Source organism: Neomonachus schauinslandi, chromosome 5, assembly GCF_002201575.2.
Source record: "Neomonachus schauinslandi chromosome 5, ASM220157v2, whole genome shotgun sequence".
Classification (NCBI taxonomy): Eukaryota; Metazoa; Chordata; class Mammalia; order Carnivora; family Phocidae; genus Neomonachus; species Neomonachus schauinslandi.
The window spans coordinates 87,191,429-87,215,441 of NC_058407.1; the positions used below are offsets into that span (position 1 = coordinate 87,191,429).

General features: G+C 35.3%; 1 pseudogene; it reads right to left on the reverse strand.

Annotated features, from left to right (window-relative positions):
- The window catches only part of LOC110580802, a 48,527-nt pseudogene extending 47,797 nt beyond the window's left edge, over nucleotides 1-730 (reverse strand).
- Nucleotides 731-24,013: the final 23,283 nt, after the last annotated feature.

Genomic DNA, 24,013 nt, shown 5'->3' on the forward strand with positions numbered 1-24,013 from the left:
GCAGAAAATAATTAATGGGTGTATTTAAGAATCAGGAAGTCCAGTGTAGCTGGGCACTAATGTGCTTAATGAAATGACATCATAAGTGAATAGAACAGACATGATTCTACTTTTGGGGATGTCATTGACTAGTATAACATTAACACTTTAATTTTAGGGCGTTTCATTGGGTTGAAAGAATCCCAAATGAAGCTAATACATTGGCCTGTGGAGTATTAAACTAAAGGGTTAAAATATGGTCTGGTAGGGGAAACTTAATACAGGTGTTGTTTATGACATTTAATTTTTTCAAATGTGTTTTCTCATCTACAAGATGGGGATAATCACAATTGTCCTGCTTACTTCTTAGGGTTATTGGGAGGATTGAATCTCATGATATATCAAGAACATTTCAAAAAATAGAAAATGGTAAGCCATTGGAAGTTATTGTTACAAAAGCCTCATTTTTTTCTAAAAGGTACTTTACTACCTCATCTCTTTCTAGTCTATTACTATGTCATTGAGGCCTATTCCATTATACTTTTTAAAATTAAAAGCAATCCCTAACAGTCTCCTTCCACCTTCATGATTTTTCTATTTTTTCCGTAGTGTTTACACACATTACCTTCAACAGAATACAGTGAAGGTAGAAATTCTTGTCTATATTATCCTCCATATCTAGAAGAATATGTGGCATGAAGCCAGTAGTCAATAAATATTCGTTGTAAGAATGAATCATCATTAACTTCATTGTAAGGTTTTTTGTTTTGTTTTTTTTTTTTGCATCGTTAGTTAACATGTTAAAAAAGACAAGGAAGACAGAGTTATTCTCAAGGTCAAAAGCAGACAAGGTAGAGAGGAAAGAGGAATGGCTCAGGGAACACTCTTTTGATTCTCTTAGATGCTATCAAAGCACTTTTCTGGAACTCCTATCTCCGTCAGTTACACATAATTGTAACTTTTTACCCTACTTTACGATCAGTTAAGGGGATACTACTGATAAGGAGTATGAAAACTCTTTGAAATTACCCAGCTTATACAAATATAAGGACAATTGCCATAAATAAAGATAACTAAGCTAAAATAAAAAGTAGATACCTAGGTATCTGTGCTGAGCAAGAGGCCCCATCTTTAGTAATTCTCTACTTAACCTAAGTTAGCCTCAGCACAATTTAACTTCATATGTTGCTTAAGAGAAAAACAAAACTACTTCCGAATTGAAATAGTGATCTTATTTTAAAAGTTGTTTAGCATATACTGTATTTCAACCCTAATGATTGGATTTTACTCCTTTAATCAAGATAGTATATTAAAAGAACGAGTAGGGGTTTTTTTATGCTAAGCAAATTATACTAGAAACTAGTTTGTAATTTGTGATTGTGCATGATTCTGATAGTGAAGAAATTTCATTACAGGTAGGCTGAAAAACCAGAATGCATGTGCATTTGCATGTCTGGATGCAGGTAAATAAATAGTAAAGCTCATTGATAACAGAGGCCATTATAATTTGAATAAGTTATATTCTCTCTAGGAGAGATAAAGGGTAATGAAAGACAATTCAGAGCTAGTTTGTTATTACTTCATCAAATACCTCAGCCTCAAGCTGATAAAACTCACTTGTATGGTTCCCTTGAGACGTTAACGACAACGATGCTGGCAACCATTTGTAGTGATTTCTAAAATCATTAATATCACCATTAAATGAGTTTGTGATGTAGTATAACACAGGGTAGAGCTGGAGGTGAAAGTACCACATGCGCTTCCATAAAACCATAAGAAGTGAGTTATGGGAGACAATAAAATGAATTGTATTCAGCCTGGACAGATGCAATGGAAAGATATTTTCCCAGTGAAACTAACAACGGGCCTTAATGACATATTAATTATGTTACTTATAAAAACTCAGACTTACATAGTAACTTAATTTGCTTAAATCTTATTAGCCAATTTTTTTTTTAAAGATTTTATTTATTTATTTGACAGAGAGAGACACAGCGAGAGAGGGAACACAAGCAGGGGGAGTGGGAGAGGGAGAAGCAGGCTTCCCGCTGAGCAGGGAGCCCGATGCCGGGCTCGATCCCAGGACCCTGGGATCATGACCTGAGCCGAAGGCAGATGCTTAACAACTGAGCCACCCAGGCGCCCCTTATTAGCCAAATTTTAAAGTACTTTTGCAAACACTAATTATATTGAGCGTTTACAGATTATGTTAATATTTATTGTCTTTATTGCTCCTTAATATATCAATTCATTGTGGATAATCTTCCCTGACCATAGATCCATAGATACTTATTTCTGAAATAGATGACTGTCTCCAAATATGGCACAAAGGGTCATTTTGCTTTTTGTTTTGTTCGTTTTAATGTAGTGGCTGATTAATAAGAGGGTAGGTTTCACTAATACAGCATTCATCTGCGTATGACATAAAATATGCAAAAAAAATTTAAATAAATTACAATTTTAAATTAAAATTTTTAACAAATACTTTTGAATTAATAAATTAATTTATAATAAATTAATAAATAATTTTAAATAAATAGTGACAAAGCATCCTAGTTTTAAGCAGATGTCTAAGATTAGACATATTAGCTTGAATCTAACATCCAGATACCACTTTGAAAGTTGTTCTTACTTTAAATTTCCAACTACTATTCAGTAATTTCCCAAACCTTACTGTCATGATAGCTTTTAGCTCTTAATTTCCTTCCCATTGACTATTACCTATGACTGTAATTCAATAGAACACATCACTTTAAAGTGAAGATTTTTAGGGGAGGAGCAAATTACCAAGTTTCTGAAATATATGATGGTAGTTGATGGAAAAAAAAAATCAGGATAAGATAAAATATTCTTCCAGAAGATAAATTTTTATTGGCATAATTTATTTCACTAAAAAAAAAATTAGTCACATGTGACAATAAGTAGAACTGCTTACTATTTTACATATGAATACATAAAAGAGAATATTCTGGCTATCTTACAAAGCACAAAGACCTTATCATATAGCTACCAACACTTATTTTGTCATCTCATTTTTTAATTTTACTTTTCTGTTGCTCTCATTGCTTGTCAAAAAAATTAAATGGCCGTGGCCCTAGCAAAACCCTCTGCCTCTGCATTGACTGCTCGTGGATGTTGCTGCTTGTGAATCCACAAACTCATCTATTAAGTTTGGCATTTGACAGTTTACTTTTTTGGGTACATTTTTTAAAAAGATTTATTTATTTATGTATGTATGTATGTATTTATGTATGTATTTATTTATTTAGAGTAGGGCAGAGCAACAGAGGGAAAGGGAGAGAATCTCCAGCAGACTCCCCACTGAGTGGGGAGCCTGACATGGGGCTTGATCTCACAACCCTGAGATCATGACCTGAGATTATGACCTGAGCTGAAGTCAAGAGTTGGAGGCTTAACCGACTGAGCCACCCAGGCGACCTATTTATTTGGGTAAAATTTAACCTCAGTGAGTGAGCACTCAGTTATTTTTTTTTAACCTCTGCCTGCTTCATGCCTTGTCACTCTTCCAGCTTTTGCGATCAAGAGCAGCTTTTCAATCATATATTTGTCAGTTTTATTCACAAATGCTTTCTTCACTGTTCCCTGCCCCAGCAGGAAGTCCTTGATTTTGTTTCTACCTGTGCGTTAGTCTGATTACCTATCGTGTCATCAGCTCATTTAGCTTGTTTTCAACCTTTAGCCTCAATAATGAATTGTTTACCAGATCCCAACTCTGATTTGCTGGCTCTGACACCCGACTCACTGGGCAGCTCACACCAGGACATTATTGCAGGACTTGGCAGCCTGTCCCCATTGCCCCACACGTGTCCAGTGCAAACAGCCTCCTGATTATTCCATGCTTCTCTCTAGGCTCACACTTCACAGCGCTGACATTAACGTTGCCTGGTATTTGTGTCTAAGAAGTTCTACCAGAGTTACCTTACAATTACTGCCACACAAATGTTATGATCTTTCTATTTTATGCTATTCCATCATCAAAGAACACAGCCTAGAGTTTTCTCCATTTCGGTGCCTCCACTTACTTGCCTTTATTCTTCTGAATCACATTTAGTATCTAGTTGTTTCCTCCCTGTTTTTCTCCACCATTCAGAAGTGATGGTTATTTTATTTCCTAAACACCTCTTGAAATGATTTCTTCTCTACAACCCCGTTTACCATCACTGCCATTCAGGTCCTTATCGTTATTCACTTGGATTCTTTCAGGGGCTCCTTACTAATTTTTATGGCCTCAATCTTACTCCTTTGAATGTCATCTTCCAACCAGGTGCCAGATTAGTTTTTCTCAATGGTTTATCTGACCTTATCAATATTTATAAACATCTGTCAAAGGCTCCTTACTATTTGCAATAAAAAAAAATCAGGAGATAGTCTTAAATTACAGTGACCTTAGAATTTATTGTCCAAAGTGGGCCACACATGAGTTAAGGGGAATGTTATTTATAGTTGTGCCAGCCCAACTGGCAAAAACCTGGTAAATGGAAATATGTGGTTGCCCAGGTTAAGATGCTTTCCATGGTCTGGTTTTCTATGACTTCTGTTCCAATCTCAACTTTTCTGATCCTAATCTCAAAATTTAAGTTCTGTATCTGCCTTTACTAGCTCATTTCTCAAAGTAGGCTTTCATGCTGTCCCATCTGCTAGGACTGCTCCCCTTCACTCATCCTTTACTTGGTTAATGCCTAGTTATTCCATAACACTGAATTTAGGTGTCACTACTCTAGGAAGCTTTCCTTGACTCCCTTAGGGTATGGTCTCAATAACACCTATTTGTGCTTATTATATTGCTGTTTAATTATTTTTCTTGTCCATCTTTTCTGCTAAACTTTGAGGTCTCTATCTCCCTAAGGGAGAGACTTTATTTTTCATTTCTGCAAACTTAGAATAACACTTAGTAGTTGTAACACTTATGGATATGTATATAATAATTATACATGGATATTTTGTTTTATTGTGATTTGCTTTATTGTGCATCTCAGATATGGCATTTTTTACATATTTAAGGTTTATAAAAACCCTGTGTCAAGCAAATCTATTGGCACGATTTTTCCAACAGCATTTGCTCACTTTGAGTCTCTGGGTTACATTTTTGGTAATTTTGCAATATTTTAAAATTTTCATTATTATATTTGAGTGGCCACAATCTCAAGGTAAAACTTAAAGAGATCAAGAGTTGCTTCTCATGGATGAGCAAAGAATGTGGTTTTTTGAGTTGGAATCTACTTCTGGTGAAGATGCTGTGAAGATTGTTGAAAGGATTTTTGACAGGGTTTAGAATAGTCCATAAATTTAGCTGATAAAATAGCAGCAGAGTTTGAGAGAATTGCCTCCAATTTTGAGAGAGTTCTACTGTGCATGAAATGCTATGAAACAACATCACAGGTACAGAGAATTCACTCACAAAAGGAAGAGTTAATTTCACTTTTGTCTTGTTTTAAGAAATTGCCACAGACACCCCAACCTTCAACAACTACCACCCTGATCAGTAACCATCAACATGGAGGTGAGGCCCTCCACCAGCAAAAAGATTGTGACTTGCTGAAAGTTGAGATGATGATTAGTACTTTTTAGCAATAAGGTATTTTTCCTTATAATATGTACTTTATTTTAGACATAATGCTATTGAACTCTTACTAGACTACAGTATAGTATAGTGTAAACATAACATATGCACAGGGAAACAAAAAAAATTATTTGACTTGCTTGATTGTGATATTCACTTTATTGTAGTAATCTGGAACTGAATGGGTGATGTCTCCGAGGCAGGCCTGTATAGATATGAAAAGGATACCATACTTGAAGTAAGGAAATTTATAGTTGATTGGAGAAACAGATAGATATTAATGCAATATGTATTAATGGAGAGCATATTCTAAAGCAATCAAGGAAGGTTTAAGAAAATAAGTAGACTCCAGGAGTACCTGGGTGGCTCAGTCAGTAAAGCATCTGCCTTCAGCTCAGATTGTCATCCCAGCATCCTGGGATGGAACCCCGCATTGAGCTCCCTGCTCAGGAGGGAGTCTGCCTCTCCCTCACCCTCTGCTCCTCCCCTGCTCGTGCTTGCACTCTCTCTTTCACTCACCCTCTCTCTCTCTCAAATAAATAAATAAATAATCTTTAAAGAAGAAAATAAGTAGAATTTGGACCTTATCTTGAGGTGGAGTAGGAATTTGATAGGTAGAATAAGTAGAGGAAGGCATCAGTGTATGTGTCCTCTAGTCAAGGGATGAAGAGAACCCCCTCTTACTTGATCAAATCATCAGACTAAACCCTGATCAGCAATGAGGTTACACTATGTAGGTATTATTCTCTGTCAAGTTTCTGAAGATCATTGAATAATAATGCCCTCTCCACTCCCGAGAGCAATTTGTTTAAAACAACTTGTCAAAAATTTCAATAGGAGGAATTATTAAATCACAAAAATTTGGGACTTGTGAATTTCAAATATACTACATTTTCTTTCTTGAGAGATCAAAGAGAAGAGTTGCAGGGGGTAGATACAAACTTTTTTCTATCTTTTTTTTTTTTTTAATATCTATCACAAGCATGTATGTACAGAGAGACACATATACACTCAGATTCTTGCATATTAAAACCAAACTTGGCTTGTCAATATACCAGATGGAAGTTTAGCCTCCATGTAATTACTCACATATCTAAGACAATTTAAAATTTTATTATGCATATAGTATATTAAGCATATTTTGTGTTTGGATATCCTATATGGAAGATGTTTTTGTTTTCCTGTGTTGTAAATTTTTTTGGATCAGTACAAATCATACACCACTGGCATTTTATTCTTTTTAATTTTTATTTATTTTTATTTTATTATGTTATGTTAGTCACCATACAATACATCATTAGTTTTTTTTTTATTCTTATGTTAATCCCCATACATTACATCATTAGTTTTAGATGAAGTGTTCCATGATTCATTGTTTGTGCATAACACCCAGTGCTCCATGCAGAATGTGCCCTCCTCAATACCCACCACCAGGCTAACCCATCTCCCCACCCCCCTCCCCTCTAAAATCCTAAAGGAGAACACAGGCAGCAACCTCTTTGACCTCAGCCGCAGCAACTTCTTCCTAGAAACATCGTCAAAGGCAAGGGAAGCAAGGGCAAAAATGAACTATTGGGACCTCATCAAGATAAAAAGCTTTTGCAACGCAAAGGAAACAGTCAACAAAACCAAAAGACAACTGACAGAATGGGAGAAGATATTTGCAAATGACATATCAGATAAAGGGCTAGTATCCAAAATCTATAAAGAACTCATCAAACTCAACACCCAAAGAACAAAGAATCCAATCAAGAAATGGGCAGAAGACATGAACAGACATTTTTCCAAAGAAGACATCCAAATGGCCAACAGACACATAAAAAAGTGCTCAATATCGCTCGGCATCAGGGAAATCCAAATCAAAACCTCAATGAGATACCACCTCACACCAGTCAGAATGGCTAAAATTAACAAGTCAGGAAAGGACAGTTGTTGGCGGGGATGCGGAGAAAGGGGAACCCTCCTACACTGTTGGTGGGAATGCAAGCTGGTGCAGCCACTCTGGAAAACTGTATGGAGGTTCCTCAAAAAGTTGAAAATAGAGCTACCATATGATCCAGCAATTGCATCATTAGTTTTTGTTGTAGTGTTCCATGATTCATTGTTTGCGTATAACACCCAGTGCTCCATTCAGTACATGCCCTCTTTAATACCCATCACCAGGCTAACCCATCTCCCCACCCCCTCCCCTCTAAAACCCTCAGTTTGTTTCTCAGAGTCCATAGTCTCTCATGGTTCATCTCCCCCTCTGATTCCCCCCCTTCATTTTTCCCTTCCTTCTCCTAACGTCCTCCATGCTATTCCTTATTTCCACAAACCATATGATAATTGACTTTCTCTGCCTGACTTATTTCATTTAGCATAATCTCCTCCAATCCCATCCATGTTGATGTAAAAGTTGGGTATTCATCCTTTCTGATGGCTGAGGGCCATATGCACCTCAATGTTCATAGCAGCAATGTCCGCAATAGCCAAACTGTGGAAAGAGCCAAGATGCCCTTCAACAGATGAATGGATAAAGAAGATGTGGTCCATATATACAATGGAATATTACCACTGGCACTTTAAAACACAGATCCTAATTGCTGTTTCTTTTAAAACTATAAGATTTATATATTATAAATAAGCAGAGAACAGGAAGCTTTATTAATTTAGGAGAAACTTAGAGATTCACACAATAGGAAAGATGAACTGGATTTAAAATCCAGTTAAAAGAAAGAAATTCATCACCATTTATAAAACCCTTGACATACACAACTCTTATAATAGAAAATACACAGAAAAATGTCTATCTAAAAATAATGCACTAAACTTTGGACATGAACTAGCACAAACACAGCATTTTATAAACATAAAAAAGGAAGAAGTATTTTTGATGCATACATATTTTGATAATCTGGCTTTTGTGATTTGGGCCTGCATCCAGATAATATGCACTTATTTCTATTTTTTATCATAACATAAAAAATACTTTAGGAATAGTAGACTATCATGAAAGATTTTTTAGAATTTTGTCAAGTACCATTTTACTTTCATGAAAATAAGCTATTTTCTTATTTTAAAAATAATACCAGCTCTTCTGCTCATTGCTAGAAGAACAAATACACAAGGTTGATGGTTATTGCATTGTAGAAGCAAACAGTGTGGTAGGAATTGTAGTATATTTTTCTATAAGACCAAGTTATCAGCTAATGGCTTCAATAAAAATGTGGAGAGTTATCTGTTTGTTTATACTATTACCAAACAACTCGTTGTTCTCATGATTGCAAAGTTATTAGATAATGTAGGTATTCTGTAAGCACATCATGTTTCAAAGATCTGGACTCACAACATTCATGCAGATTTCAGTTATAGTATCTTTCAGATTTGCTTGGAGTGGATGTTAATTAAAAAAATTAATGGGCTGGGGTGCCTCGGTGGCTCAGTCAGTTGGGTGACTGACTCTTGATTTTGTCTGAGATCATGATCTCGGGGTTGTGAGATGGAGCCCTGTGTGGGGCTCCTCACTCAGTATGGAGTCTGCTTGAAGGCTCTCTCCCCCTGCCCCTCTCCCCACTCATGAGCACTCTCTCTCTCTCTCTCTCTAAAACAAATAAATAAATCTTTAAAACAAAACAAAACAAAAACCATGCACCTACCATAAGAGGTGGACTTTTCATTGCTAGGTATTTACTTAGAGAAATGAAAGTGTATGTACATACAAATACTTCAAATGTTTGTGGAAGGTTTATTTGTAATTGAAACTAAAAACAATTCAAATGGTTATGAAAAGGTGGATGAATTTTTTAAAAGTGGTATACCCATGCAATGGACTACTATCCAGTAATAAAAAAAGATCTACTTATATATACTTCATAGGTTAATAACAAAATAATTATGTTGAGTAAAATAAATCATGAAAAAGAGTACAGGTCATATAGTTCCATGTATGCAAAAGGTGAAAGTGAAAACAAGGCTGTAGTGACAGAACGCAGATGTGTGGTTGCTTTGGGATGGTGGGGAGGGGCGGTGGCTAGAGGGTGGGGCTGGGAAAGAGTGAGAAGGGAGGATGGGAGAATCACAACAGGGCAATTTGGGGGACAAGGGACAATTTCACTATCTTGAGAGTGTCAATGGTTTCAAGGGTGTATACGTATGTCAAAACTTACCAAAATACATACTTTTAATGTGTGTAGTTTATTATATGTCACTGGCAGAGGGATATGGGTCAACGGGATTGAAAGAAAACAGTTTGTCAGAGATTGGGTAATCCAGGAGACATGGTGCAAATGACCTCTCTTCCTTTTGTTGTCTTTTCACATTTGACTATGAATAGATGAGGGTATTGGCATATTAGTGAAAAGAAAACCAATTGGGGGATATAGAAAAATTCCTAACTTTAAATATCAAGGAACCTGCAGACACCCTCCATTAGCAAAAGCAGATCTTGGCTCATAGTGAAGAAATGTCCGATGACTTAACTCTCATTTTCTGAGAACACTGGATTGTCTTTAAGAGACACAGAAATACACTGTTTCAAGAAAAAGAATGCTTAGAACTTTGTCGTGGTTACCTGAGATCAATGTTATTTCTTACCTGAGATCAATGTTAGTAGATAAACAAATACATATTACAGGTGTAGATTTATGAATACTTAGACAATCTGTACAATTATAATTCTTTTGTCTGATTTACCAGAATAAAAGAATAAATTCTGTTCTGCTTTCACAATACAATTCTTACTTCACATAGAGGTCACTTAGAAAAGTAATTTAACCTTTTAATCTGACAGGATAGATTGTTAAAAACAAAGAGCAAAGAAAACATGTTACCCAAATATAGTTATTAAGTCAATAGATTGCCATAGGCCATGTTAATAAGTTTCAAATGACATAAATATAGAAACATACATAGTTTTAGACTTTTCTCGAAGCACAGTCCTATACTCTTACATGCAAATTGACTGGCATATAAAGTAACATAATCTCTTCCAGCTTTATTTAATTACAGACTATGGTTCACTTTCTTTATAATAAAGTTAGCTTTCCAGATTTGTATTTAATGCTTTTACCTATTTAATCAATTTGATATAGAATATCCAAATATTTGGCTTTTACCTATATGGTCTTTGTTTACTGTGTTCTCAATGTTTTTTATCTGGATGTCTTTGGCGACAACTACACAGAGCCCAAGGATAGTTAAAGCATAAGACTGAGATTCATAAATCTAACTTCTATCCCTTTCTTTGTCATAACTGGCAGTAACCTTGAGGAAATCACTTAATCTCTTTGTGCCTCCATCACTTCACTATAAAACTTGGATAATGATGCTTATCTCACTGGATAAGAGGGAGATGTTAATGTTTGTAAAGCCTTGGAGATCTTTAGATAAAATAAACTAGCACAGAATTGCTAATATAAAGAAATCACACACACACACACACACACACACAAAGAAATCACTATTGTTATGTTTCTTCCTCTAATCATTTCAAGATATACATAGATTTATATATCTATGTATATATATAAATGGATCATTACAAGGACTTCATTCATGTTAGTTTATTTAAATTAGTCACTGGAAAATGTAATACGCTAGATGTAGAAGGGTTTTTGTGTAATACATATCAATTGTTTAATTAAATTGAATAAATTTCCATTTTACCTGATATTCTTTAGGGATAAGATTCTCATGCATAATAAATACATTTTTATAGGATATACCTTAGCACTTGCCTAACATAGATCAAAAGAATTACAGCTCTGAATTGTTCTTATTGCTCAATTTCTAGTATTTACAAATTATTGAAATATTAATTATTGAAATACATAAACATCCAGAATCTTTGTATTATACACTTCATATTTTCTCATATCATGATTAATTTTATTCAGATGACTTCAACTATTCCAAAAAGGAGGAAGGGCTGTAGGAAGAGTACTTCAGGAGATATAATGATAAATTGGACAAAGTTTCTGTACTAAAGGATCTTACACTATAGTGAAATACACATTGCTTCTAATATAGATCCTGAGAAGATATGATAATCTAGTACAAACTAAAAATGAGAAAAACATAAGAGCAACCAATTCTGGCTGGGGAGCTGAGAAAACTTTATGACAAAGAAGTGAATTTAATGTGGGTATAGAAAGATAGGTGCTTAGGATGGCTTTGTGGGAAGAAAAGAACCTCAAAAGAGGTCATTGCTGGCAGATACAGCAATTTGAACTATAGCATCAATGGAGATGATTGGATTCAAGAGTAGCAGAAGCCAGATAGCAGCACATAATTGTCAACAGCAAGGTGTATGCAATTACTATAATGAGCAGCAAGACTGGAATGGACCATGGACACGTAGGAATATGTGATGAAGGTGAATAAACCATTATGTTATTAGGGATAAGGAGATGGGCAGCCAGTGAGGTCATTATTTGACTAAATATCAGAAACAATAAACAGTTGGTGAGCAGAATGCTAATGTCAGTTACCACAGTGGAAAATCACAATCCAGTTTCCTGACTTGCAATATATCTTCCAAGGGCTAATAGATATATTGGGAACTTAAGCAATACTGAGGAACATAAAACACCATTATGGCCCTCCATTAGAGGCAGGAACACACAGGTCAGATGATAAATGCATTCTTGCCCTAAGTTTGCTTCACAGCGGATCCAAAGGGTGTGAGAACCAACCACTGGTCATTTTTCTATTCATGGGTTTGTAATTAAGATAAACACACTTAACAGCTGACAGAATCCTCACACTGGCTAACTGTGGAGTAAGAACCAAGATTTTACTGTAAGGAAGGCCACACACACATCTTTGACCCACATAGAAAATCAGAAGCAATGGATATCTCAATTTGAATGGCAATGGTTAGTGTTATTCTTGAAGATGGGTGTGGTAGTCTTATCATACCACTGTTTATTTCACCAAAAATCCTTAAGATGAGCAAATAGTAGAATACTGTATTAAGCTAACCAAGTGATAGCCCCTATCTCAGTTGATATGCTGAATATGGATTTGGTACTATAACAAATCAACAAAGCCTCTAGCACTTTTATGTAGCTATTGATTTGGTGAATGTGTTCTTTTTATTCCTATGAAGGAAGAGGAACAGAACAATTTGTATTCCTTTGGAATGGACAGGAATACACCTTCATTGTTTTATGCTATAGCTATAATTATTTTCTTGCTCTTTGCTACAATATAGTTCAAAGTAAACTTGATCATCTGGATATTCTATTAAACCTCAAATTGTTGTCTTATACTGCTGATCTTATTTTAATCATATTTAGGAAGCAAGGAATGGAAAGAACTATGGCAAAGTACCATGAGGTATAAAATAAACCCTGCAGAGATACAGGGGATTACCTTATTAGTGAATACAATGATCTAGCATATCCCATCTAAGATAAAGAACAAGTTGTTGTTTCTTATAACTCCTGTGTAAGAAAGATACACAGTGCTAGGTGGGCCTCTTAGGATATTGGGGACATTAATAACACATTTATGACTCAAGACCACTGCTATAGAGTAGAAAACAGAGCAAGAGAGAACTCTGCACAGATTCAGGCTTCGGACCAAATGACATGTGATAAAATGAGAACAGCAAGTGTCATTTCTGAAAATTTTTCCAAGGAAAAGTCTAAGAATTTAACAGCAGAGACCCCTACATTGCTGGTCCAAGACCATGTTCTCTGCAGCAGGGAAGTATTTATCATTCAGAATCCAGCTTCTGGCATGCAACTGGGCTCTTCGACCATAAACAGGCATTTTTCAAGAGATACAGAAAGTGCTTCACAGGAGACGGGGAGGCAAAGATAGCAATACTCTCCTGGCATACTATACTGATAGGGAAAATGACTTGTACTATCATAAGAGATAGGGTTGATGCTGCATAATGAGGACCAGTAAGTGTATATCTGGAAATAAGAGAATCTACTGTGGTTTTCTTGTCCATACCTAATAATGGGCAATTGCGGCAACAATGGCTTGAAAAGGCTTCATAACCAATGGTCGTCCCTCTTGGAAATTAGGGTCTGAATTACTCCACTGGGCAATAAACTTAGGGCAACAAAAGTGCTGCCCATGGATGAAGTTCATGTTGAATGAGTGGTATGGGAGCTATATAAAAATATATTCTTATGGGACATGAGTGGCTCTTTTCAGTGCAAAGAGTAGACTGCAGCAGACAGTTTTGATATCCCATCCCTATCCTTTTGGGCTTTGCCAGGGCAGTACTCACTGGTCTATCTCCCAGTTATTCAAGTTTCCTTATGATTAGACTCTACTTTGTCCACTTGCCAGACAGAGAAGAAGTATTGGGAATTAACATCCACACCAGGAGTAACCATCCACCAATGACTGAAGGAAATTGTTGAATAAATACGCCAGGTCCCTTAATCTGTAGGAGACATAATTTTGAAGTACATATTCTGCACTGACTCCCAGATTCCCCCAACCTCGCCACTGCATTTTCCCACAGATGTTCTGTGGTTTCATCTCCCATATGATTTTACTATCAAATTCTTGTTTCTGGATTTGCTCCTGGTGGAACCCAATGAAAATATATTTAATTATTTGAAGTAATTTGTTACAGGTTAATGGGAAACTGGTCCTGAGAGAAGAATTACATTCCAGAAGAGCTTCTTTTCAGTATATGAGTTGTGTGCAAATCTATTGTATGATTTCTTTGGCAAAAATCAGGCCAGAACCCAATATTTTTTCTTTCCTTCTTTCTTTCTTTCTTTCTTTCTTCCTTCGTTCCTTCCTTCCTTCCCTTCTTTCTTTCTTTTTTTGTCTAGAGTTCTATAGTGGTTTTCTTTTTCTCTAAGGAAAAGAAAATGAATGTGTGTTTATAGTAAAAAAATATCAATTCACAGATAAAATTATATGACAAGAACCTTGTTCTTCTAATAGTCTTGCAATGCTAAAAATTTTGCTTATTTTTCTTTTAAATAATGCTTGAGTCTTCTAAGTTATGCCACTCTCAAATGGGATTTTATTCCTTTATTTTCTTTTTAGGTATTAAAAACATGATTTTATGCCTATTATGATCAGGCATTTGCAGGATACTGGTGTTACGGCAGTGAGCAATAACATTGTCCCTACTCAGACATTAATCACAAGATCACAAAAGTATATGAGGAAACAGACATTAATCACAAGATCACATGTGTATTTAATAGAAATAATGGGGGCATAGACAGAGAAACACGATCAGGAAAGTCTCCTTGAGGGAGTACCATTTGAGCTGAAGTCTGATTAATCAGTAGAATTTACTAATTTAAAGAGAAGTAGGGCAGAGCCCAGGCATAGGAAATAGTGTGCAAAATTACTTGGGCTAGAAGGAGTAGGAAACATCGATTGAGTGCAAAAGGCCTGTGTGACTGAGATGTGAAGAAAAGGAGAAAGCACAATAAGAAACATGACTGGGAAACAGATCAAGATCTTTCAAAGAAATCAAAAGCTAAACAATTTTTAAATAATGGAGATGGTTATGTGGGGGTAATATGGTCAGGTTTGCAGTTTGTAATGATTACTTTGGCTAAAATATAGATATGGAATTGGAAACATTGAAAATGAATGACAGATTCGTTAAGAGTCCATAATTGTCCACATGAGAAATGATTTTTTTTTAAGATTTTATTTATTTATTTATTTGACAGAGAAAGAGAGAGAAACAGCGAGAGAGGGAACACAAGCAGGGGGAGTGGGAGAGGGAGAAGCAGGATCCCCACTGAGCAGGGAGCCCGATGAGGGGCTTGATCCCAGGACCCTGGGATCATGACCTGAGCCGAAGGCAGACACTTAACGACTGAGCCACCCAAGTGCCCTGAGAAATGATTTCTTGATCAAAAAATGATTATGCTAAGGAAAGAGAATAGTGTGCAAATGTAACAATACTTAAATTTAACAATATTTAAAAGGAGAAATTAATGGGACTTCCTGATATATTTATAATGAGGGATATTGGCCTATGCAAGAAGAAGAATGGTTCAATACTATGACAAACTCTGGAGGACCACAATTTCAGGGCAAAGTTTATGAGTTTAAGCATAGATATGTGGAGCTTGAAGAGCCTTTGAGAGATCTAAATAATACTTTTTAGCAAACAGTGGCTTAACTCAGCTGGAGTTCAAAGAGGTTTGGCTCAAAGTTATGGATTTAGGAATCATAAGCAAAAGTCTATATAGTTCATGAAATTCTGTGTAACTTTATGGGGAGAAGACTGGCTGTAGGGGAAGTATAGCATGAAAAATGATTACCTTTGAAACGATGTCCTGATGTCTTCTCCAGTTACCCACTTCCCCTGTTCGTGACCTTATACACATCTCACTTTCTGTGTACATATCAGCTATTGCTGCTCAATATGTTTTTCAAGTTTATTTGATACAATTGTTGTTGCTGCAGATGATAATGACAGAGGCAAATGTCATGATGATCATAATGCAAATAATGGCAGCTAACATATATGGCATGTAAAAAATGATCAAAATGTTTATATGAATGAAAAAAATTAATCTTTAGAACCACCTTATGAGGTAGGTATCTTCATTTTATTTCCATCTCACAAATAGGAAAACTAAGTCACAGTGAGGTTAAGTACTTTTTTTTATGATTTCATATTAGAAAGCAGTAAAGTACAGATGCAAAACCAAGCACTCACCTCCATAAACTTTGCCATTAACCATTCTGCTGTTCTAACAGAATATATACTTTTTTATTTTTTAAAAGATTTATTTATTTATTTAGAGAGAGCACAGGTGAGAGGGGCAGAGGGAGATGGAGAGAGAGAATCTCAAGCAGACTCTCCACTGAGTGTAGGGCCTGAGGTGGGGCTCGATCTCACAACCCTGAGATCACAACCTGAATGGAAACCAAGAGTCAGATGCTTAACTAACTATGCCACCGAGGTTCCCCAGAATATATACTTTTTAAAAGTGTACATCACTCATTTACTAAGATAGACAATATTCTAGGTCATAAGAAAAATCTTAATAACTTTATTTATTTTTTAAAGTCTTAATAAATTTAAAAAGATGGAAATCTTCAAAGTGTGTTCTTTGGCTATAACAAAATTAGCTATAAATCATTTTTTGAAAAAGATATCAGGAAGAATCATCAAACATTTGGAAAAAAAGCTTTTAAATCACTCAATAATTAATAGACTAAAGCACAAAATTCACAGAGAAAACTAGAAAACATTTTGAATTGAATGACAAGAGGAAAATACAACATATCAAAGCCTCTGGGTACAGCTAAAATAGTTCCTAGATAAAAAACATATTGCATTAGGGGCGCCTGGATGGCTCAGTGGGTTAAGTATCCAAATCTTGATTTTGATTCAGTTCATAATCTCAGGGTAGTGAGATGGAGCCCTGGGTGGGGCTCTAGGCTGGGCATGGAGCCTCATTAAGATTCTCTTGCTGCGGGCGCCTGGGTGGCTCAGCTGGTTAAGCGACTGCCTTGGGCTCAGGTCATGATCCTGGAGTCCCGGATTCGAGTCCCACGTCGGGCTCCCTGCTCAGCAGGGAGTCTGCCTCTCTCTCTGACCCTCCCCCCTCTCATGCTCTCTATCTCATTCTCTCTCTCATATAAATAAATAAAATCTTAAAAAAAAAAAAAGATTCTCTTGCTGCCTCTCCCTCTGCCCTTCCCCCCAGCTCGCTCGCTCTCTCTCTCTGAAAGAACGAAAGGAAGGAAGGAAGAAAGGAAGAAAGGAAGATATTGCATTAAATGCATCTATTAAAAAAATTAAAGGGGCGCCTGGGTGGCTCAGTTGGTTAAGCATCTGCCTTCAGCTCAGGTCATGATCTCAGGATCCTGGGATCGAGCTCTGCATTGGGCTCCCTGCTTGGCGGGGAAACTTCTTCTCCCTCTCCTACTCCACCGCTTGTGTTCCTGCTCTCGTTATCTCTCTCTCTGTCAGATAAATAAATACAATCTTTAGAAAAAAACCAAAACACCAAAACCTAAAATCCATGATCTATGCCTTCACCCTAAGAGTCTAAAAGACGAAAAATGAATTAAATACCAAGTGGGTAGAGAAAAGAAATAATAATTTTAAAAATGACCAAAATTCGGGAACCTGACTGGCTCAGTCAATTAAGCGTCTGACTCTTGACTTCAGCTCAGGTTCTGATCTCAGGGCTAGGGTATGGAGTTCTGCACTGGAATCTGCGTTCAGGGTAGGCTTGGCCCTCTCCCACCCCATCTACCCTTCCGCCCCTGCTACCCTTCCCCTCCTTGAATGCCCACACATGTGCTCACTCTCTCTCAAATAAATAAAATCTTTAAAAAATAAATAAAAATGACCAAAATTCCATGAAATAGAGAAATTAAGGGGAAAAATCCATATTAACGCCATACTGGGAATTTTAGCTAGTACACTAAGACAATTTTGAAAATGTTTTGCATAAGATTTCTAATCTTTCTGAAAAATCAGAAAGGAAAACCTTAAAATGCCTTTATTCAGAGATGACATGATTGTCTATGTAGAAAACCTCAAAGAATCTTCAAAAACCTTCTGGAATAAATAATTAAGAATAGCAAGTTGGCAAGATACAAGGTCAATAGACAGAAGTCAGTGGCTCTCCTATATCAGAAATGAACAATTGGAATTTGGAATTTTTAAAAATGTCATTCATAATAACCCCCTCCAAATACTTAGGATTAAATAGAGCAAAATATATACAATATTCGTAGGGAGATACTACTGATGAAAGAAATCCAAGACTTAAATAAATGAAAAGATATTTTATGTTCATAGATTGTACAATACAAAATAGTTAAGATGTGAATTCTTCCCAACTTGAACTATATTCAACAGAATTTCAGTCAAAATTCCAGGAGGTATAAGGTAGGTAATGAAAAACTGACTCTAAAATGTATATGGAAAAGCAGAAGGACCTAGAATAGCCAATAAAATATTACATTACATCACATTACATTACATCACATTAACTGATTTGCAGACTTATTTTAAAGCTACGATAATCCACATATCAGGGTATTAGTGAAAGCACAGGTTCATGGACCAATGAAATAGAAGACAGAGCCCCAAATAGATCTAAACAAATATTCTAAATGTATTTCTTTACAAAAATTCAAAGACAATTTAATGGAAAAGGATATTATTTTCAACAAATGATGTTGGAAAAATTGGACACCTATATGCTAAAAAATTGAACTTAGACACAATTCATATACTTCTAAAAATAGGTAACTCTAAATCGACCTAATATAAAATGAAAATGAATATAAAATGAAAAGCAACAAAACTTCTACAAGCAAACACATAGGAGAAAATCTATGTGACCTTAGATTTAGTGATAGAGTTTTAGATACAATATCAAAAACATGATCCATGAAAGACAAAATGGATACATTTGACTTTATTAAAGCCAATGCTTCTGCATTGCAAAGACACTGTTAAGATACTGAAAATGTAAGTCACAAACTGGGAGAGCAAACAATTAGTAAAAGTTAATCAATTACCAAAAGTTAATATTCCATAAATCAATACCAGAAAACTACTTTTTTCCCCCCACAATATAATCAAAAGATTTTAGTCCAGTTACAAAGCTACAGAGCCAACTTGAAAGTGATATTTCTTCTCTGTTGGATGCTGATGTCACTGAATCCATTTGCAAAAATTAGTGTTTCTACTATTAAAAACAGAAATGCCAATAGTAAAAAAAAAAATCATTTTCAGATTCAAAAGTGTTTTTATTACATAAATTGCATTTTTGAGAGTTGGACTATGATTAATAGGTTCAGAGTAAGCAAAAGAAAGGAATGGATGGCTGAAGTAAATATACCTTTTGCATAAATAGTTCACTTAACCAAGAAGTATCAATAAAACTGAATTCTCATTGAAATCTTATACCTGAACATTATTACTTATAACTAAAAAACATGAAAATCAACAGTGTTTAAATTTGTTTTGTTTTTTAAAGATTTTATTTATTTATTTGAGAGAAAGAGTGAGAGAGAGAGAGAGAGCACAAGAGGGGGGAGCGGGAGAGGGAGAAGCAGACTCCCCGCTGAGCAGGTAGCCCGATGCGGGACTCGATCCTGGGACTCCAGGATCATGACCTGAGCCGAAGGCAGTCGCTTAACCAACTGAGCCACCCAGGCACCCAACAGTGTTTAAATTTGTATAGCACAATAGAAACACAAAGATATTGAAACTTCAGAAATTAGAAGCAAAGTTTATTTCATATAATATAATGAAGAACAGTTAACTTTATACATATAATGAGATATTTCATTTTAGAATGAAATAAAATGGAATGTTTTGTAATAATCTGTATCAAATCTGAAGGAAAGGGTGACAGTATTTGTAAATTAAGAATAAAATCTTTTAGAGTACATTCTCTAGAGAAGAGGTTTTAAGATTTGTTTCCCTAGTCATATGCTAACCCTCTTAAAGTCATAGTAGATATAATCAATTTTTGAAATGCATTTTATAACTGTCAAACTAGGTAAGATTACAGATTTGTTGGCTCTTCAAAGTGTGATGTCATAAAGTCCCATTTGCTTCAGCAAGTATCATTATTTGTCTTTTTTGATAGGCTGTTTTACATGATTAGTAAGAGAATCATGGGAATAGTTAAAGGGGCACTTAGAAATAATATCTCTGAATATTTCAGTAAGTATTCCTTTCTTTAGTAAGAAACATATGAGAATTCAAGAACCAGGCTAAAATATTTTTTTGGTAATATAATAGAGTTTATTTTAACTATAAAGGTTTTAAAGTACAATCAGAAATACTAAATTTTGTATTCATATATAGAATGTGTCAGCTTTTCATCATGTTCATTCTACATATCTCAGTTGTAAGTTTATCTAAAAGTTTTTGAGTTAAGGGGTACCTGGATGGCTCAGTCGGCTAAGGGTCCGACTCTTCATTTCAGCTCAGGTCATGATCTCAGGGTCATGGGATCTAGCCCCACATCAGGTTCCATGCTCAGTGGAGAGTCTGCTGGAGATTCTCTCCCTCTCCTTCTACCCGTCCCCCCACCATGCTCTCTCTCTCTCTCTCTCTTGCTCTCTCTCTCTAAAATAAATAAATAAATCTTTAAAACATAAAAGTTTTTGAGTTAAATATTATATTTTGTTCCAAGCATTGTGCATGTACATGTCACATGTATCTCATTGTAAGAATACATCACAATAAATTAATTCATTCAGTTGATAATGTCAAACCAATTTTGGCCTTTACAAACCATGCTCTTATGGACATTCATATACATTCATTTCAAGATGCACACTTTAGAAATTTTATCCAGTGTTACCACTAGTAGTGGAAATACCGAGTCATACAGTGTGTGCCTTTTACTATCAACTGATAATGGTGTTTTACAAAGTCACAATAGTATTAAGTTTAGCACAATCAGAATATAAAAAATTTCAAATTCCTCCACATTATTGCTTGTTATTGTAAACTCTATAAATTTTGCCAATTTTGTCAGTTTATAATAGCAGCGTGTGTTTATCATAATAGTTTGCATTATCCTGATTAGTAATAAGATTTAGTGTTAAGCAACTTCTCATATATTTTTTGGCCATTTCGTTAACCTCATTTGTGAAGTTTCTGTGAAATTATTTTATCCATATTTCTATTGAGCTTTTAATGAATTGATTTGTAAGTGTTTTTAATATTTTCTAGAAAAAAACCATTATTATGCCAAGTTGTGTTGGAAATATATTCTTTTATTCTATGTATTCCTTTTTACTCTTTTTTCTTGTTTTTTTTTAATTGAAGTAAGATTGGTATATAACATTATGTAAGTTTCAGGTGTACACCATTATAATTTGACATTGGTATACACTACAAAGTGATTGCCATCAAAAGTCTAGTCACCATCTATCACCAACAATTAATCCTCTTTATCCATTTTGCCCACTCCCCCAATTCAGTTTTTCAATGAATGGTTTTATTTCAGTTAAATTTATAGATCTATTTATCTGTTATTTAGTTTGGGACATATTTAAGAAATCATTCTTTCCACTGTTGTGCCTTCATCTGTGATGAGACCTGGCAGCCTTGGGAACCCATGCTGACTCCAGCAGTTCCAAGGCTACCTGTTGGACTAAATCTGGCCCTGATTCCGGTCACTGGCATGCACTTCAGGGCTCATTTGCAGCTGTACCCTGCCAGCACAACTCTCATCAATGGCCTCCACTTCTGTGAACACACCTATGGCCAGATCTTGAAGTCACAGGGGTGCATACCAACACCAGGGCCTTGCAGTTGTTAGTGTGCCCATCTTGGCCCTGGTCCTTGCTGCCATGCCTAGTCCTCACTCATATATGTGTGTTTTCAACTGACCCTTGCCACTACACAGGCACAGGCAGCTGGTCCCCACAGTCCAGTGTACACCCACTATCACCTCCAGACATGGTGGACTAACCTCCACTGGTGACTGCCCTGGTCCCTAGCTGATGGGTCTGGAGTTGCTACTAAGGACTGCAACAGCTCTTGAAGCCACTGGGGACAACCACAGAGTTGTCAATGCTGTAGATGCAGTGGTCTGAGCTGTCAAGATATCAGGCCCCAAATCAAGTAGTATTTATATTCATAATACTCTAATATTGTAATATGATGTGTTAACCACTTTACTATAAATGTTAAAGGATAAACATATTAAAAACTGTATATGTATGTGTGTGTGTCTATATATATATAAAACTATAGCTACAATAATTTGTTAATGGATGTATAATACAAAAAGATATAACTATATGTGGAAAATTGTGACATCAAAACAAAATGCGTAAGGGGAAAGTAAAGGGTTGAATTTTCATATGCAATCAAAGTTAAGTTGTTAGCTTAAAGTAGACTATTATAACTATAAGATGTTTCAAGTAAGCCTCAGGATAACTGCAAAACAAAAACCTACAGTAGATACATGCAAGATAAAGAGAAAAGGAATCAAAGTATACCACTACAGAAAATCATCAATTCAACAAAGAAGAAGACAAGAGAGGAAGAAAGGAGCAAAGGAACTACAACACAGCCAGAAAACAATTAGCAAAATAGCAATAGTAAGTTCTTATTAATAATTACTGTGAATATAAATGGATGAAATTTTACAATCAAAAGACAGAGTGTGGCTGAATAGATTTAAAAAAGAGAGAGAGAGAGACCCATGACATACTGCCAACAAGAGACTCACTTCAGCTTCAAGAATATACAAAGGTTAAAAGTGAATGGACAGAATATGATTTAACTCCTATGAGGAATTCAAGAATTGTTTAATCATTCTGTTGTACACTTAAAACTAAAAACAAAAAAAAAAGTGAAGTAATGGAAACCAAAGGAGAGCAAGTGTAGCTATATGTATATCACACAAAATGGACTTTAAGTAAAAGAGGCTACCAAGTGACAAAGAAGATCATTATATAATGATAAAATGATCAATTCATCAAAAGAATATAACAATTGGGGTGCCTGGCTGCCTCAGTCAGTAGAGCATGCAACTCTTAATCTCAGGGTCATGAGTTCAAACCCCAGGTTGGACATGGAGCCTAGTTAATTAAAAAGAAAAAGAATATAACAATTGTAAATATATCTGCATACAACATCAGAGCACCTACATTTATTAAGTGAATACTGACCATTCTGAAAGGAGTAACAAACAATACAACAATAGTAGGGGACTTCACTATCTCACTTTCAACCATATATAGATCATTCAGACAGAAAACCAATAAGATAGCACTAAACTTGAACTATACTTTAGATTAAATGAATCTAATGGACATAGACAAAACATTCTGTCTGACAGCAGCAGAATAGACATCCTTCTAAAATGCACATGAAACATCCTCCAGGATAGGGCATATGTTAAGTAATAAAAATAATTCTTAGAAAATTTAGAAAGGTTGAAATCATACCAAGTGTCTTTTCTCACCACAATGATATAAAACTAGAAATCAATAACAGGAGGAAAACTGGAAAATTCAAAAATATATGGAAATTAAACAGCATGCTGCTGAACAACCAATGAATCAAAGATGAAATCAAAAGGAAAAATTTTAAAAATACCTTGAAAAAAGGAAAATGGAAAAAGAATTTTTCACAACTTATGGAATGAAGCAAAAGAAGAGATAAGAGGGAAGTTTATTGTGATAAATGCCTCCATTTAAAAAAGAAAGATCTCAACTAAACAACCTAACTTTATACCTCAAGGGACTAGAAAAATTATAACAAACTAAATCCAAAATTAGCAGAAGGAAGGAGATAACAAATATCAGAGCAGAAATAAATGAAATAGAAACTGGAAAGTTATAAAAGATCAGTGAAATGAGGAACTGGATTTTTGAATAGACAAAAAAAAATTGACAAACTTTTACCTAGAGTAACCAAGGAAAAAATAGAGGACTTAAATAAATAAAATTATAAGTGAAAAAGGAGAGATTGCATAGTTTTACAAAACTACAAAGAATTATACACCA